The sequence below is a fragment of the Suncus etruscus genome, chromosome 5 (genome assembly GCF_024139225.1).
Source record: "Suncus etruscus isolate mSunEtr1 chromosome 5, mSunEtr1.pri.cur, whole genome shotgun sequence".
NCBI lineage: Eukaryota > Metazoa > Chordata > Mammalia > Eulipotyphla > Soricidae > Suncus > Suncus etruscus.
Window position 1 is genome coordinate 78131959 of NC_064852.1, and position 17833 is coordinate 78149791.

Consider the following 17833-nt stretch of genomic DNA (forward strand, 5'->3'; position numbering starts at 1 on the left):
AAGTACTACATTAAATTGGATTTGGTGAGAACCCAAGGTAATATACTGGGTAAGTTTCATTATTATAAAACTCTGTGCTCTGCTTGATTAACCTTTACCCAGATTAATGAATGTTCACACTATACTTAGCATTTGAACCGTAACTTGTGACAGTCATGTGTCTATACAGCCTTTCAAAATCAGCACTGTACTGCTTCTATTCCCAAACTGGTCTTACAACAATTATTAATTCTTCTATCATTGGCATTTAAGTCCTTGCTTTTTGCATTTTAGTCTAAAATTCAATAAGACATAAAATTTTTAGTTATTTAATATTTTTTGCTTTGAAAATTTGTCCCATTAACTCAGACTTGTTTATTAAAATTTCCATAAAACATCAAATTATAGAGAAAATAACCTTAAGATAGTTTCTTTATTCTGTTCCATTCAGAAATATTCAGGTTTGGGGAGGGAACAAAGATGGCCAAATGTAAAAAGAGTTCCACAGACTCTTCTACAAGATCTATATGGAAGGAGCAACTGCTTGCAAACCATAGTCTGAGTTCTTGGAGGGAATTCTACTAGATCTAAACAACTTTCAAGAACAGAGATCAAACAAGGGAGAGAGTACAAATTTGTGTAGACACATACACATACACACACACACACACACACACACACACACACACACACACAGGCAAAACCTGGCACTGGGGCTGTTGAAAAGAACAAGTTGTGATAGAAGGGCAGAGAGACAAGGGCCAGAGAAGTTGTGGATCTATACTGTCAGGACACTAAGAAAAAATGATGACTCAGGAGTGTCCCATGAACAGGAAAAATTCAGTGCAACAGAGTTCACTGGCAACATGGCTAGGAGTGGGTACAATTGAGTGCTGAATGCTCACCCTCATGCCTAATCAACACGAAAGCTGCTGGATCCTACAAATCTAGCAGACATGTTCAGTCACAACTGCTTATGTTATAGTACAAAAGTCTGAGTGTATGCTTTTCATAGGAATATGATCCTCTGAGATGCTGGAGTAGTCACAGAGCAAGTAGTAAGGTCCAAGAAAACAGCCCAACTTGCTTTTTCATTCCCTAAGAAGTTCACTGAATTCAAGGGCACAGTCAAGCATGAAAGCTTTCCACCCAACTCTTCAGTTTATAATCATTAATGGAATTTACTAGCCTATCAGTCAGTCTGTGAGAGTATAATCAAATTTACCAGTTCAACATCACATAGCTCAGTAAGTTTTTTACATGTTAAAAAAAAAATCAGTACATCAGTTCCATAGGCTAAGAGCCAAACTCAATGGCTTTCCTTGTTTAATTCTTTTGACCTCCCAAAGACTTGAAAACTCACAAAGGGACTTGCATTCAGATTCAAGGAAAATGAAAAGTCAAACACCAATCTAATAAGCTATGATGATAGAGAATCTCTAGTTACCTTTCAGTTCCACCCAATATAAAGACTCTGAAGCAGGGGCATCTCTAATCTGAAATGTGGCCAACTCCAGTTCAAATCTCTGGCACTACAGATGGCTCCCTAAGCACTCCCACTGTGGTCACTCCTGAGCACAGAGCACATGAATAGACCCTGTGTGCCTTCCCTCCCTTAGTGAGCATGGCTCAAAATCCTTATAATTATTTTTTAATTTTAATTAAAAGAATGTGAAAGACTTAAATTTTAAAAATAATGATGTGGTAATCTCTGGGTCCATCTGGGAGAAGCATAGAGAGCTGAGCTCTCCGGAGTTTGACTGAAGGTAGAGGTGGATCTGTCCACCGTTCCTTGACCCCTGCCTGCTTTGGCTCTAGCAGACTATTTTTGAGGGCCACACCTGAAGCTGCTTTGTAATCCCTAGGTCTAACCAAAAAGATCACAGGGGGAAAAAATAAAAAATAATAGCATGACCGCAGAGCGACTGCACACTTTTTATATAGTACAAACCCCATTGCAATACACAGAAATACAGTTAAAGGGTGATAATGAGGAAACAATGAAGGACAACTGCATTTGTGGAGTATGAGGATGGCAGCTCTGATGAGCCAAAAAGTGCCAACTACCTGGTTGACCTCTCAGAAAGGGAGTTTAGAGTAGAGATATGGAAGATGTTTATGGAATTCAAGGGGAGCATAGATCAATCTGAACAGACCACAAATATGGAAATTAGAAAACTCCAAACTGAAATAATGGACTGAAAAATGCAGTAGAGTTAATGCAAAACTCTGGAAAGCCTCTCCAGTAGAGTAACAGAAGCTGAAGTCAGAATTAGTCAGCTAGAAAATGAGAGGCATAATAACTGTATACAACAAAAAATATTTGAAAAGAACCTCAAAGAAGATTTTGAACAGATGAAAATAGAAATGTTGGATAAATTTAACAGAAACAACATAAGAAACATTGGAGTCCTAGAAACACAGGAGGAGAGTCCCCAGGAAGAATCAACAATCAAGGACATCATTACAAAGAATCTCCCAGAGATAACGACTGTATGCAACCAAACCCTGCATGCCCGAAGAGTACCAGCTAAAAGAGATCCAAAGAAAAGCATCCCAAGACACATCCTAGTCACAATGACAAATCCCACAGATAGGGATAGGATACTGAAAGCAGCAAGATCCAAAAGGGAAATTACATTCAAAGGAACATCCTTAATATTTACAACAGACATGTCACAATAAATCTCAAGGCCAGAAGACAGTGGTGGGATATTGTGACAAGACTGAATGAAATGGAGGCTTCACCTAGAATAATGTACCCAGCTCGACTCACATTCAGGTTTGAAGGAAAGATCCATAGCTTCATGGGTAAACAACAGCTCAGAAATTTTACAGATACAAAACCAGCTTTAAAGGAGAAACTGAAAGGCCTACTTTAAGACAAGATAGACCAACAGACACATAAATCTTATTTGTTTTGTTTGGTTTGGTTTGATTTTTCGGCCATACCCGTTCGATGCTCAGGAGTTACTCCTGGCTAAGTGCTCAGAAATTGCCCCTGGCTTGGGGGGACCATATGGGATGCCAGGGAATCAAACTGCAGTCCTTTCTTGGCTAGTGCTTGCAAGGCAGACACCTTACCTCTAGCGCCACCTCGCCGGCCCCCAGACACATCAATTTTATAAATAAATATGGCATTAACTCACATGACAATCATCTCTCTCGATGTCAATAGATTAAATGGACCAATTAAGAGGCAAAGAGTGTCGAAATGAATCAAAAAGATGAACCCAACCTTCTGCTGCCTACAAGAAACACACCTGAATAGTCAGAACAAACATAGACTCAAAATCAAAGTCTGGAGGGAAATCATCCAAGCAAACAACACCCTTAAAAAAGCTGGGGTGGCAATATTAATATCTGACAATGCAAACTTTAGACTCAGAAAAGTTGTAAGGGATAAAGATGGACACTATGTACTAATCAAGGGATATGTACAGCAGGAAGAAATCGCAATATTCAATATATATGCACCTAAAGAGAGACCAGCAAGATATCTAATACAACTATTGACAAATTTGAAAGAGGACATCAGTAATAACACAATAATTGTGGGAGACCTCAACACAGCCCTTTCAACACTTGATAGGTCAACCAGACTGAAACCCAACAAAAATATATTAGACCTGAGAAGAGAAATGGAAGAAAGAGACCTAGTAGATATACATAGGACACTCCATCCTCAGAAACTTGGATACACATTCTTCTCCAGTGCAAATGGCTCATTCTCCAGGATAGACCACATGCTGGTACATAAAACATATCTCTATAAAATTAAGAGGATAAAAATTTTTCAGGCTATATTTGCTGATCATAAAGCTCTGAAATTGGATGTAAATAACAAAGGCACACAAAAGAAAAACTTTAACAACTGGAAACTAAATAGCCTGCTACTGAACAACCAGTGGGTCTGTGATGAAATCAAAGAGGAAATTAAAACTTTCCTGGAAACAAATGACAATGAAGACACAAATTATCAGAATCTATGGGACACAGCAAAAGCAGTACTGAGAGGAAAATTTATAGCTTTGCAAGCACACACCAGGAAGGAAGAAGGGATGTACCTGAATAGCCTAATGACGCAGCTCATACAATTAGAAAAAGATCAACAAAAGGAACCAAAAATAGGGAGACAGAAGGAAATAAGAGAAGACACACGGAAATAGAAATCCATACCCTGCTCTTGGATTGGCAGGATTAATATCATTAAAATGAGAATACTCCCAAAGCTTTGTACAGATTTAATGTGATCCCTCTAACGATACCCGTGACATTTTTCAAAGAAGTGGATCAAACACTTCTGAAATTCATTTGGAACAATAAACAACCACAAATAGCTAAAGCAATACTTGGGAAAAAGAATATGGGAGGTATTACTTACCCTAACTTTAAACTGTATTACAAAGAAATAGTTATTAAAACAGCATGCTATTAGAATAAAGACTGGCCCTCAAATCAATGGAATAGGCTTGAGTTCTCAGAGAATGTTCCCCAGATATATCGTCACCTAATTTTTGATAAAGGTGCCAGAAATTCTAAATGGAACAGGGAAGGCCTCTTCAATAAGTGGTGTTGGCACAACTGGCTATCCACTTGTAAAAAAGCGAACTTAGACCTCCAGGTAACATCATGTACAAAGGTAAAATCCAAGACCTATATATCAGACCTGAAACATGTAGGTCAAACACTCCATGAAATTGAAACTAAAGGTATATTTGAAGAGGAAACTGTACTCTCCAAACAAGTGAAACCAGAAATAAATAAATGGGACTATATTAAGCTGAGAAGCTTCTGCACCTCAAAGGAAAAAGTGCCCAGAATACAAGAGCCACCCACTGAGTGGGAGAAACTATTCACCCAACACCCATCAGGTAAGGGGCTAATCTCCAAAATATACAAGGCACTGACAGAACTTTACAAGGAAAAACAAAAAACCATCTAACCCCATCAAAAAATGGGGAGAAAAATGAATAGACACTTTGACAAAAAAGAAATACAAATGGCTATAAGGCACATGAAAAAATGCTCCACATCACTAATCATCAGGGAGATGCAACTCAAAACAACTATGAGGTACCATCTCATGCCACAGAGATTGGCACACATCAGGAAGAATAAGAACAAGCAGTGCTGCTGGGGATGTGAAGAGAAAGGAACTCTTATTCACTGTTGGTGGGAAAGTTGTCTGGTCCAACCTTAGTGTAAAGAGATATGGAGATTTCTCCAAAAGCTGGAAGTTGAGCTCCCATACGATCCAGCTATACCATTCCTAGGGATATATCCTAGGAACACAAAAATACAATACAAAAATCCCTTTCTCACACCTATATTTATAGCAGCGTTATTTACAATAGCCAGATTCTGAAAACAGCCTAGATGCCCCTCAATAGATGAATGGTTAAAGAAACTATGGTACATATACACAATAGAATATTATGCAGCCATCAGAAGAGATGAAGTCATGAAATTTTCCTATACATGGATGTATATGGAATCTATTATGCTGAGTGAAATAAGTCAGAGGGAGAGAGATAAACACAGAATGGTCTTCCTCATCTATGGGAGAGAGATAACCACAGAATGGTCTTCCTCATCTATGGGAGAGAGATACACAGAATGGTCTTCCTCATCTATGGGTTTTGAGAAAAATGAAAAACATTTCTGAAATGATTCTCAGACAAAATAGAGGAGGACTGGAGGGTCCACTCCCAACATGAAGCTCACCACAAGAATCGTTTAGTGCAGTCACAGAAATAATTACACTGGGAACTATCATAACAAAATGTGACTGAATGAGGGAAGTAGAAAGACTGTCTAGAGTACAGGCCGGTGTGGGGTGGGGAGGAAGGACACTTGGGATATTGGTCATGGGAATGTTGCACTGGTGAAGGACTTTATATATATATATATATATATATATATATATATATATATATATATATATATATATATATATATATATATATATATATATATATATATATATATATGTGTGTGTGTGTGTGTGTATATACACATATATATGTATATATATATATATTTAAAAAATTTAAGGGGCTGGCGAGGTGGCGCTAGAGGTAAGGTGTCTGCCTGCAAGTGCTAGCCAAGGAAAGGACCACGGTTCGATCCCCCAGTGTCCCATATGGTCCCCCCAAGCCAGGGGCAATTTCTGAGCACGTAGCCAGGAGTAACCCCTGAGCATCTAAAGGGTGTGGCCTGAAAAACCAAAAAAAAAAAATTAAAAGATAAGATAAGGCCTCCCAATTCTTACCACAGTCTGTGTTCTTTACACTGACTGTATAGAAAGAAGAGGTACAGTAAATGCAACTCATATACACCTCAACACAGGCCCTTTGCCTGATCTGTATTGTGAATTGGGGGACAAAAAAAATAATGATGTGAAAGACTTAAATATTAAAAATAATGTTATAGGCAAAACAAATAGAAGAAATACAAAGAAATGGAAAACTATTTGTCTTTTGAAAGAATTGATAGTCAAAATGACATTACTATCCAAATTACTATACAGAATAATGTAGTACCTGTTAAAATTCTAGTGACATTCTTTAAGAACATAGAACAAACACTGCTAGAATATGTATGGTATCATAAAACTCCCAAGATATTCAAAGTAATTTTGAGTACAAAAGAAGATGAGAGCATTATCTTTTGTGACTTGAATAATACTATACAAAACTATAGTAATAAAAACAGTGTTGTGCTGGAATAAAAGCAGACTCACAGCAATGGAATTGAATCATAATGCCAGAAATATATTCTGAGATGTATGGACAATTAATGACAAAGGAACTAAGTAAAGAAAGAAGACTTAAGTGAATGAAGGAAAGTCTCTTCAACTGTCTCTTACCACTGCTAAAGGTCACATCGAAACAGGACCATGAAGAAACCTTGAGTATAACTGAGCAAAGCTAAAGCACTAAAAGAGAAGTATATCAAAGAAGATATGCAAAAAAACAGTTGGTATAATAAAAAGTATTACAAAAAAGTTGGTATAAAAACCTGTGTAGCACATACAGAATAATGTAGGGAGACCTTTTGTCTCACACAATACCCAAAAAGTTAACTTAAAATGATATAAAGAGCTTCATGTTAGACATGAATCCATAAAGTATGTCAATGCATAATCAGAACTCTACAGGATATTAACCTCAGAGGTATCTTCAATGATTCAACTCTAATCACACACACACACACACACACACAAACAAAACAAAACAAAGATTACAATAAACAAATGGAAATACAATGAAAAAAATCAGCATTAAATTAAAAGACAACCTGTTGAATGGGCGAAAGTATTTGCATACCATATATCTGTCAAAGGACTAATATCCAAGAAATACAAAGCACAAAATTTAGCAACAACAACAAAAAAGAAAAATGCCTCCAAAAAAAGGGGCAAGGCAAACATATAATACAGAGGTTAAAGTACTAGCCTAACACATGGTCTACACTGGTTCATTCCCAGTACCACATATGTTTTTACTGCTAAAGGTCACATCTGAACAGAGCCATCAAGAAACCCTGAGTACCACTGAGTAGGGCTTAAGCACTAAAAGAGAAAGAGCGAGTTAAAATTCCTCAAAGAAGATATACAGAAAGACAGTTGGTATAAGGAAAAGTATTCATCATAATTTACTATCAAAGAACACAATTTTAAATGACAATTAGATACATACAACCTCACACCAGGGAGAATGAACTATATCAAAACCAGAAGCAACCAGAGTTCACAGAGTTGCTGGGAGGAAAAAAAGAAACTCTTGTTCAGAGCTGTAGGAATTCTCCTCTAATTCAAAATGAATCAAAATGAATTGATCAAAATGAATCTATATGAAAAATGGTATAGAGACCTCAAAATATTAAAATTCCTTTATGATCAAGCAATTTCACATTTTGGCATCTATTCATATCATAAAAACAGTAATTCAGAAAGATATATGCACACCTATGTTCATTGTTGCATTACTTAGAATAACTGAGATATGGAAACAACTCACATGTCCAACAACAGAAAATGGATAAAAAATGTGGTGAATATAAACAATGGAGTACTGCTCAGTTATACAAAAGAAATAAATAAAACCTTGCCTTTTGCTGAAACTTGGAATATGCTAGAAGAACAAATAATGTCTTCTCAATATGTTACATAAGGAAACAAAATAAGAGAATAGATAGTATCCCATATAACTAAGTTCTTGAACATTGAATATAGAACTGAGGTTACCAAGTGAGATGGGGAGAAAGAGAAAAATTTATAGTGGCATTAGGAGAGTAGTATAAGATCTTTCATACTTTGTACATCAACCATACAGTAACTATATGCACCAATAGTATATACATAACACTTTTGTAATTAGGTTACAATAATTTTAAAGAAACAAAGAAATATATTCTGTCTAAGAAATCTACATTAACTATTGACAATAAACAAATAATTTATCTCTGAATTTACTATTCCTATTTACCTGCTATGATTTCCTTTTTACTCAAATGGACTCAAATCAAGACTCGAATGGCAGACTCTCATGAGTTCCCTTACATGTCTCTGTACTTGGACAATCTAGACCTCAGCCTAACTTTCTAAATACTGCTCAGCCAGCATCAGTAATTATAGATTTATAGAGAACTGGGATTTAACTCAGCTTTTGACTCTTCAGTTCCACAGGGAGAGAAAGATAATTAACATAAGATTGTACTTGTCAAAGACTTTCCAAAAGATAAATGATATGATGTGATAAAAAGTGAGCAAAGTCATATATCTCTGATGACACAATAAAGAACACATCAACTTTATTTGCACACATCTACTTTACACTATGTATTTCATAGCAATTCCATTGTTGACTTTAAAGTAATTATCTACCATGTGTAGAAAATATTTTCACAGATAGAAAAGCATACATGTGTGCTTTTCAAAGACCAGAGGTCCTGAAACCAGACACATCTGAGTTCAAATCTTGGACCTTCCATTTCCTGTCTCTGTCCAAGTTTCTTAATGTCTCTGAGTCTGCATTTCTCTCTGAAAAATAAGTACTTTCACAAGGTAACTGTGATGAATTAAATGAGAAAAACTTGCCTGCAAACAAAGCGCCCAGTAAAAGTTAGATTCTGGCTTCTTTTTGTCATAGGAATTTGCAAAGTAGGTGTTAAGGTAATAAAAAGAATCTCCCTGTTTCCATGATTAGCCTTTTATGAAGCAGTCCCACTTCCAGGCAGTCTAATTAACACTCATTCCTCACCTTCACCCACAAAGTCATCAGTTTCAACAACAGTTAATCAGTAGCATGAGGTCACAGCAGAGCCCAGTTTATACTTCTGAGTATCTGTTTGTGACAGGAAAATTAAATAAAAGGAAAACACCATACTTTGTAGTTTTAAAAATGTAAAGGGATTTTCAAATTTTTGCTCCCCTTTATTCTTATGCTGTTTAACTCCAAAACAATAAAAGAGATATTTCTAATTAAGGAGTTACTCTAGTTTTGATAGTCACTCATACAGCATATATTTACTTATAATAAGTGAGCTTATTTCACAGTTTGTAAATTCTTTTTTCTCCATCAGTTCTTTGTTTTAATATTCTTTTAATATTCTTTAAGAAATAGAGTGCCACAGACTTAAAAGCTATTTGCACACAGAAATCAACTGGGAAATTTTTTGGTATTGGTTTTTGAAGAACCACACCCAGAGGTACCCAAGGATTACTCCTGAATTTGCTCTATAGTTTCTGGGTAATAAAGTTCATATTAATTAATTCTGAGCGATAATGATATTAAAATGCATAGGGGAAATGAATAGATTGTTGAATTTGCCTAAAACTATGCCAGAATATATCAGTATAATATCATATAACATGTGTGCATGATATTTTATCATAAAGTATTTCTAAGCACATGAGAATGTTGTTCTTATTTGTTGATTATTTTGGGCCACAGCTGGTAGAATTCAGGAGCTACATCTAGCTCCATGCTTAGGGGACCAATGTGTTTCTGGCGATCAGACTAGGTTTGATCTTATGCTGGACTGTTAGAACTGTTAGGACGTTAGGACTGTTAGGACTGTTAGGACGTGAGGTCATCAGGATGATGCTGTGTTATTCCAGGGGAAAGGAGCTCCAGAGTAAACTGGTAGGTGGAGGGCAGTTCCCTGAAATAAAGGCAAAAACACTGAGACCTCATGATGGACCCCCTAAATCTCCTTCCTATATACTGAAATCAGATGTGGTCAGGTCTGGAACATAAATATGGTCAAGGTGCTAAAATTCTGGGGATGAGAGAGTCTGGAGTGAGCTTCTGTGTTTTGTTATTCTTACTTTTAGGGGAACTTGAGGAGCAGTTGAAAAACTGCAATGTAAGGTGTCTGGTTTCCCAGTTCTCAGACTGAACATTGGACTCCCACATAGAGAGCATGTGCTGTGCCTGCTTTCTTGTTTTAGGAATAGTCACTCAGAAACTACTTCTGAAAAAATTCAAGTCCCTCTAGAAAATTTCATCCAATTGTTTATACAAAGAGGGGATTCTCTTGTGTATTCTCAGTGTGACTATTAAGAATGCTCCCTATACCTTCTCCATAAAGGGGAGGCTATTCCTGGCCACATCCCTGCAGAGCATCTTCCTTCTCACAGACCACTGACACTCCCCAAGGGCAGCAGGATAATGTGGGGGCACTGACCAACATACAGGAGCTGTGCCTCCACCAGCTGTGGGGGGCAGAGTAGGTGGTTTGTGAGGAGGACGACATACACTGGAGTCATAGGCAGAGCATCCTTCCGACCCTGCCCCCCACACCCTCACTTTTCACTCTCCCAGGAGGCTTGCTTCCTCCTCTCAGTTTTAGGAGCCCTGGGTGTGCAGTGGCCGCCTTCAAGTGTTCCTCCCCTTCTCTGAAGCTGTCTCATCATGGGACAATTCCAGAATGGGCCTCATTTCTCATGTCTTTCCAGGGGAGCCCAGCAGTTTCTTCCTCTAGGAGGGTGTCTCTGTGCTCTCCCTCCACACTCGGACATTCACAGACATCCCCATGTGCACCCCCGAGCTCCAATTTCATCTTGATCAGGTCCCACTTTCTGCATCCTGGATGTATCTACCCCCTTGGTACTTTTCCAACAAAGGCTCTAGTCCATTGGCAGAGGAGAAGGGTGACTGCATCACCTTTTCCTAAAGACTGTATCACCCCAAACTTCCTCAGGAAAAGGGGGCACCAGGTATTTGGCACCGGGTGTCGTGGCTCTCTGAGCTGTTTCATCTCCCATCTTCTCTGTCCCCCACACACAGTGATAGGCAAGCCAGCACAAATAAAAATAAAAAACAATTTGTTTTTTATTGATCATGACTTGTCAGGTGTCTCAAAGTCAACGCGGGTGCTTTTTGCTACATCCGCAGCAACACTTGCGCAGACAATTGATCATGGTCTTTTTCAGAGACCTGGACTGACTTAGACCAGCAGGGTGTGGGGGCTGGTGACCGAGTTTCGGGGTACCCCTGGCCCAGAGGAGTCTCGGGGCCTGCCCTCTGGGAACTTCTGTCGTACAAGAGAGGCGTTCTTCAATCTTGTCGAGGTCTCCGTTAAAAACCGTTGAGGGCGCATGCGTGGGGGTGTGTCATCAGGAGTGCTCGGAGGTGTGTCGTCGGGAGTTTGTGATGGTGTGTCATCCAGAGTCCATGGAGGTGTGTCATTAGGAGTGCATGGAGGTGAGTCATCTGGAGCTTGTGGATATGTGTTGTTCTGAGTCCGAGTCGATGGGGGGAGGTCCAGCGTGGGGGGCAGGCCAGGCCGTGCCACCGGAGAGGGGGGCCTTAGTGTGATGTCCAAGAAGCCCTTTGGCACCGGGAAGCGTTTGACTATGACACTCCCGGATGGGCGCTCTGGGCCTGAAAGGGGACACTCAGGGCTGCCTGGGTTTGCCGGTCTGGCCGCAGGAGACGCCGCAGCCCTGCCATTGATGGGTGGCGTTCTGCCCATGGGTGGCGGCGGTGATAGGGCCTGCGCCTGCCTCTGCAGAAGACAAAGAACACAGGGGTGCCCCTGGTGGGGGAAGGAAAAGTCCCCCGGGCCAGGTTGGGGGAAGGATCCAGAAATCCCATCCAATCCCCCGCCCAGACTAGGGTCCATGAGGTCATACTGCCCCAACTGTCACCCACTCTGGGGTCTCTGCACCCGTCTCCATGGCTCCCCCTCCCATACAGGACAGGCAGTCCCAGGCCCTGAATTGGTACAGGAGAAAGAGAATAGTTACCCTCTCATCAGCTTCCTCCATGTTTTGTTCTTCCCTCCTCGAGAAAAACAAATCATCCTCCCTACAGGGATGAGGGTGTACATCAGGGGGTGACAGCAGAGCTTCTCCTCGGGGGTCCAGGGTAGCCCCGGCCAGTTCTGAGGCCCCAGTTTCCCCAAATGAACACAATCACAGAGATTCCCGCTTCTGGGCAAAGGCCTGTCCAACCATCTCCAGGGTCCCAAACTCACCCAGGGAGCCCCAAGGACACAGTTCCCTTAGGGGACCCGTCATCTACTCTCAGGGAATGTGGCTAAGTCGAGGCACAAGTTACATTTACCCAGGCCCCACTGGAAGGTAGCAGCCACTGCCCAGCCCTCGCTTCATGGCCAGAGATGGGCCAGCAAAGTCCCTCAGGATCTGCCTTTCCTCCCACCGGTTGCTCCTCTCCGGGCCCTGGGTTCTCTGGGTGGGTGTCTATACTGACATCCTCAGAGTTCATGACCTGGGACTTGATGGTAGGAGAGGAGGGTCCCCATTAAAGGGCTCAGAAATAAGCTCCTTACCCCTCAGTGTTAAGGCCTCTGGCTTCGCTCCATTGCTGAGAAAAGGAAGAGTGAGGTGGGGGCTCTGGGCTACTCAGAGAAGGCTCTCCCGAGCATCACAGGACCACTTCAGTGAACTTGGGGTCAGGTCTCTTCCTGGATTACTTACAAAGAAACTAAAACCTTTTTTATTCTCCTCAGAGACCCTTGGTGCCAGCAGAGCTCTGACAAACTCCTAGAACAAGGTCCTGATCCTTGTACTTCCTCAGCAAGGACCCTGGTCCCCACTACTGAGGTTCTCAGAAACTCATCTCCACTGTCCTGAGCAGCTCAACACTGTTGACAGCCCCCGCCGACCCCTGCAACATGGGTCTGTGGTTTGTGTTCTGCAGTGCTGAGACTCTAAAGAAACAGCCAACTCTCAAGCAGCACTGCATATGGGAGTTTTCTCTCAGACCCAGCCACAACACCCCAATAGTCTGCACTTGAGGTGAAATTCACTCTTCTTTAACCCCTTGTTCCTGCCCCTTTGTCTGTGAGAAAAGAATATTCTACCCTGCTTCAGACTTCCAATCTCTATGTTTCTCTGATGTCTTCGTCTTAGACACTGGCCTCTTACTAAATCCCCAGGAACTCTCCCTTGTCCTTACCTGGTATTTGTAATATATGAGCAAGAAAGCCATGAGGTAAATCATAAAAATAATGAAGAAAATTATAATGGAGAAAATTATGAAGGCGTCTAAAAGGACTGTCTAAAAGGCCCACATGGGGGCCTAAGTATTCTACCTGCTCTTCCATCTTCTTCTTTATTTTTTAGCTCCCGGCCCTTTGTTGTTTTGTTAAGCCAGAGTTCACTTTGTTCCTCAATCTTTGATACCATACAATAATTTTAGTTCCCTGCATAGTAAGCCTGAAAGAGCCCCTGTATTTCAGCAGACATCACCCTCTGGCCGTATCTGTGTTCAGATCCTCTTTCCTATAGATCTTTATTGACTCATGAGTGAATATGAGTCTAGAATAAATAGATTTTTAACACTCTAGATTGTAGATGGGCTATTATCCATTTTAGTTTGGGATTTGATCAACTTTTACTATCTTTCATCATAGGTTCTGAGACCATTGCCAACTCTTGGCACTTACAGAACTAACTATAAAATTAATGTTAATCATCAAATTTCAGACCATGCTGAGGGGTGCTTATGTCTCATTTTTCTGAAATTGCTGAAGCTTAGGCTCCACAATGACAAGCACTCACACCCACTAGTAAACCACTTAATACTTTATATTTTCTTAATATTTTATTGAAACCTTTGTTATTTACAAAGTTCTTCATAGTTGAGTCCTCTGAGGTCTCTCTGTCAAGGGCACCAACCTCCCTCTCAGTTTAGGCCCTGCCTCCTAATGCCCTCAATTTGAATGCCAGAGCACTGGAGTGTCTTCTTTCTTTCTCCCCTTCCCTGACACAGAAGAGGGGGGCTGTGGATGAATACTTCCCCTTTCACTTCTCCTCTTTCTCAAGTGGAATCCATGAGTTCCTGAGGACACCTGTGTGAAAATCTGCAGAAAAATCATTTATCTTGAGAGTCAATCACTGATTCTTCGATCACTTCAGGATTCTTGTTCTGATCCTGTCTGTCCACCTTTACTTGTATTATCATTTTTCTTTTATTCAACTTTTGTGAAACATTCACTTTTTGTGAGCAAAAAAAAAAAAACCATATGTAGAATTTATTGAAAAACTGACAGATACAATTCAAAAACAGGGTGAGTATAAAGACTCAATTGGCTTTTGAGAATGCTAATGAGGATTTTAAGGCTAGCCTGTGCCTCATCAGGGAAAAGGAGGACAATATGGGGTACTTGAGGGCAAGTTGGAATGTTGGTTCTATTAAACATGTGAATGCTATTGAGGCCTATGAATTACAGAGACAAGTTCAATTTATGTTAATTTTTTTTTTTTTTTTTTTGGTTTTTGGGCCACACCCGTTTGACGCTCAGGGGTTACTCCTGGCTATGTGCTCAGAAATCGCCCCTGGCTTGGGGGGACCATATGGGACGCCGGGGGATCGAACCGCGGTCCTTCCTTGGCTAGCGCTTGCAAGGCAGACACCTTACCTCCAGCGCCACCTACCCGGCCCCAATTTATGTTAATATTTTAATTGTAGTACATTGGGCCACTTTCCTAGGGGTTGCAGGGCCCCTTTAGGCCCCGCCCCTGTGAGAGTAACGCCAGACCTTGTCCAGGGTGTGGCAGGGGAAATCACTGAGCAAGAGATTGCTACTCAAAATTTGATGCCTCCTGTAACCCAGTCTTGGAACTGGAAAAGGAGACAGTCCCAGGCCTTGCAGAATCACCAGACATTCCCAAATGTCAATCCTCTCACAGAAAAAGGGGGGTACTTAAACTTTCAAGTGGTATAAAACAGTCTCCTTCACTTTAGTGGTTTCTGCGAGTGAAAAATTGTGTGGAAAGGTTACAAATAAGTTTTTATTTTTTTTCAGAATATATTGTCAATTGGTCTGCCAGTTCATGAGAATGTATGCTGGTATTTAGGTAATTTAGGTATTTTGGTATTTAGGTATTTAGGTAATTTAGGTAATGCATGTCATTTTTGTCACCAGATATCAAACTTAATACTACCCTTAATGTTGACAGCTGGCCAAAGACCCCCTGGGCTGACCATTTACTATAGGGGACTGAGATTCCCCCCACACCAGGCTGGCCTTCAGGGTCAGACCTGGTAAATCAGGCCCTGGGGGGTGGGGGGAGAAACTCCTCCCCTATGCATTTTCCAATTGGAGAGGGAGGCTGCAGTTGGACTCAGAAGACCCCACATGCCAGGACCTTTGTTCTTCTTCTACTGGTATGTCAGGTACTCTGGGCAGACAGCTGACCAAAGAACCACTGGGATGACCACTTAGTCCCGGGGCTGAGATCCTCCCATGCCAGGCTGGCCTTGAGGGCCAGACCTGGTAACTCGGACCCTGGTGGGGGAGAGGAGGAGAGAAACTCCTCCCCTATGCATACTGGACCCTCTCCAGGGGTGTCTTTTCTTACTAATACTCATTTTTTACAACCGCACAGGGACAAATATACTTTTTAAGCATTATGTAAAAATGTTCTTAATTCTAGACTGTTCCTAGAAAAGGAAACGGAATGCCCAAGATTTGGATGATAACACTCATATTGATCTTTAAAGTCAGTCTTTATGTGGATGTGACTTTCCATACGGACTCCAATCCCTAACCATAAATAATTCATCTATATATTATATATAGCCCCTATCATGTATTGCCTCTCCCCCACCCCTGAGTCTCTTCCACCCCTGAGTCTCCCAACTCTGATCCATTATCTTCCCCTTATTTAACCCTCTTTACCTTCAGTTCCTAACTCCTTAGGCACCAAGACTGACCTCCTGCCTCAACAGACCACCATCCAGCTCCTCAGTAAAAGACACCCTCTCGGTCCCCGATCTCATGCCTCAGCAAAGAACTACAACCAACATGCTTGCTGACTCATGCTTGGTGGCCCCTCTCACCCCCATCAAATTGTGGACTGTTGCATCTACCACAATCAGCTTCAGCAAAACCCCCAGCTCAAGAATACTATAGGGTTCCATAATGCCGCAAAACATGTCTCAAACTCAAGTCCAAGGTTTGTGATACGAAAAAGTACCTTGACTTTCACTCCTCTCAAGAATATCTCAAAAGTGGGAGGCCTATATTGCCAATGAAAGCTTAATACCTTTATAATAATGCATCTTAGATCTGTCTTCCTAAATATACAGGTAGGCATCACTTGTTTTCTTCAAATATCTTTTTTTTCTTTCTTTTTTTTAAACTCAGTTTTATTTACTTGTTCTATTTTAATATATATGTACTTTCTCTATACTTACTATTTTTGGTGCTGCTGGGTACAAAAAGCCTTGCCTGGGATAAAAGCTCAGATCAAAACTAGACCACAGAGACTGTGTGTGTAGCCTATCATCCTTACCCAGAATATCACCAGCAATACAACATGACACCATATGTTTTTGTATGGCACAGTAAAAAGGGGGAAACCATAGACACAGAAAACAAGATCTTATCTTCTAGGGATAAGAAGTCACAAATAACACAAGGGTGCCTCCCATCCTGGAATGTGTCATGTGGATACAACTCAGTCTCCAGGAGATTGGACAGTGTTAGTTCAATCCCAAACCCCAGATCCCAGATGTAGAACTGATACAGTTCCGGGCAACAACACCAGGAACTAAGCTCCATTGAGAGATTTATAACACTGCTCTGGCAGCAACTTGTGCCAGTTTTGATATGACAACTTGACCTAAGACTAGGTTGTCCTATCACATCACCTAATACTAAATGGAAATCAGAAGATGTATTGTCCTTTGAACTGTGAAAAATAAGAGCACCAACTACAGAAAACTGACTTTGACAACTGTGACTGGGACCAGTAAGGAAAACCCTACCCTAGGCTGTAGTCCAGGATTCTTATAAGAAAAAAAAAAAAAAACAAGATTTCTTATTACAGAGAACTAACTTTGACAACAGAGACTGCGCAGAACCTTTGGGTCCATAATATCCTAGGCTTCGGCTCAGGAACTGAACGAAAACAGCGAGCACTTGTTACAGAAGACTGAATACAACAGCAATAATGGAACAGAACCTCTAGAACCATAAAGACTCTATCCTAGACCCTGTGCTATGATCTGCGCAAATACCAAGATCGCTAGCTACAGTGGCCTGATTTTCTCATAACTGAGAAGAAAGTTTCCTGGCACCACAAAAAAGCCCTTGGGATAGGTTAATGAGTATATATGGAGCCAGTGGTTGATCCCATGATGGCATGCCGCAAGGATGGAGAAACCCTGAATCTTTTAGGCCACAGGAATTCCCTTTCTTCCCCAATGCTTACTGTGCCTATGCAAAAAAAAAAAAAAGTGGGGGTAACGCCAAACCCTGACACTCCAGCATCCCTTCTTTTTCTTGTTTTGCTTTGATTTGTTAGTTTTTGACTTTATTTTCCTTTTTTTTCTTTCCACTTTTTTCTTTCTTTTTCACTCTTGTGGTT

At 40.7% G+C, this 17833-nt stretch overlaps 1 non-coding gene across 1 annotated transcript; it reads left to right on the forward strand.

Annotated features, from left to right (window-relative positions):
* The first annotated feature begins 6236 nt into the window (after window positions 1–6236).
* Window positions 6237–6369, forward strand: LOC126010130 (small nucleolar RNA SNORA51). Its single transcript, XR_007496266.1, has one exon. It is a non-coding gene; the product is annotated as a small nucleolar RNA SNORA51 (small nucleolar RNA).
* Window positions 6370–17833: the final 11464 nt, after the last annotated feature.